Consider the following 1,895-nt stretch of genomic DNA (forward strand, 5'->3'; position numbering starts at 1 on the left):
TTCCTCCCTGTTTCTATAGTTTCAGTGGTAAGATTATTTAGACAAAACAATAAGATAAATGGTTGTCACATTTTTCTTGAAAACTGACACAAGTAATTATAATTTACTGATGATTCAGTGTTTATTCTAACAGTTTCATCAGAGTATATATTTTTTTGTTAATCAATAAGTATATTTGGAAACTTTCCAATCAAATGCCACTTTAAGGGTTATTCCAGGAACCAGGCAATACTTCTCACAACTATCTACCTTCATCCTATTTGTCCTAGAAACACACTCAATATGTGTTAGGGAGGGGCGCTTGTACCGTAGGCTGAGAAAGGATTCTCAACTCAAAGATTAGGATAGGTATTGAAGCAAGAAGTTTATTATACTCTCCAAAGAAGGAAAGGAAACAGCATGAAAGAAAGAAGAAATGCTGGCCCCAACGTTGAGTGGCTTGGGATTTTATTAGGATTATAAAGGATAGAGTAGTTATTGTTGCAAAATGATAATGGGAGGTGGTTGTGTGGGTTTTTGTTTGTTTGTTTGTTTGTTTTCCTTCTCTGCTAGGCTGGCTTCATCTGAGTTCTCTGAACATGGTCTGGCAGATATGGAGGAGGGCTACACACCCTTTTCTGTCTGTTTAGTACTTTCCAAGTTCTGTAAAACAAACTCTTAAAACAAGTTGAGCCACAGCTAGTTACACAAACAAAGGGGCATTGTGTGCAGTGATTTTTTTTTTATTTTTATTGTTTTTATGTTAGATGGTTAACTAGCAATGCCACCCTTTCAATATGTATTCTGGTTGCTTCTCTTTTGAGTGGCTCCAAATTTTCTGAAGAAACAATTGTATGCCTTTCATCTATCTCTGTATAATTCATAAAAAGCACTCAGAAATCAAGCTTTAACTTTTTATTTACATATTTTATTAAAGAAAATAATAAAATTAGACTTGTCTCTGAGAAAAGTTTATTTTTCTGACAATAATCAGTAGTCTCAGCTAAATGTCAACAGTTCATTTTATTTTCCTGGCTCTAGGTGTGTGATAGTGCCACCTGCTGGTTTATTTAAAGCAAATGTCAGTATCATGGAAAAAAAAAAAACAGTGAGTTGTTGGACATAGTATAAAAGTATATTATAATGAGCTAGAAAATAAAATACTAAATAGCAGTAAAACTGTCCATCTAGGACACTTAGCAAACTTTTTGTAATAGCAAAATTTTCTAGTGAGGAGTTAACAACTTTAGATACAAGAATTGATTTTATTCAAATTTTTGTTTGAAATTTTTCTAAAATTTCTTTATACAATTTAGCTTTTTTAGAATATTCAAAATGAAATTTATCTGATGCCTTTAATAATATCAAACATGCCTTTAATCAACTTTCCATTCTTTTTCCTGAGTGTGGTTAAAATTCTAAATTATACTTGGAGATACAGGGCCTGGCCCATCCTTGACACCCCCACAATGTAGAATCTTTTGGTGAATAAACCACTCTTGAGCACTACATTGGGTTCCTTTTGATGACACATGGATTACCAAAAGCTAGTAGAATGAGATTTAATAAAAATGAATACTAATTTAGTGAAAATTTCCTGCAGATATGATAGAAGATTATTGCCTCTAAGAAGATAGTGACAGATTTTCTGCTAGTGTGTTATTAAGGCTCATTCTGACTAAGTAGTGGTCCTAGACCAATTCAAAGACTGAAAGACCTGGCTTTTATTCACAGAAATGCGACATTGCCTACAGTGTGGTGAATGTGAAGGTCCAGTAAATGTCAGAACAGCCAAAGCCAGAAATTAGGACTGGAAAGCACATGATAAGCATTTCCCAAGTCATGAAGAACCTGTCCTAGGAAATACAGAGACTCAAATGTAGGTCCATTAAGCTGAGATCAGTGCTAATAGAATT

This window comes from Propithecus coquereli, unplaced genomic scaffold (genome assembly GCF_000956105.1).
Source record: "Propithecus coquereli isolate 6110/MARCELLA unplaced genomic scaffold, Pcoq_1.0 Scaffold21, whole genome shotgun sequence".
Classification (NCBI taxonomy): Eukaryota; Metazoa; Chordata; class Mammalia; order Primates; family Indriidae; genus Propithecus; species Propithecus coquereli.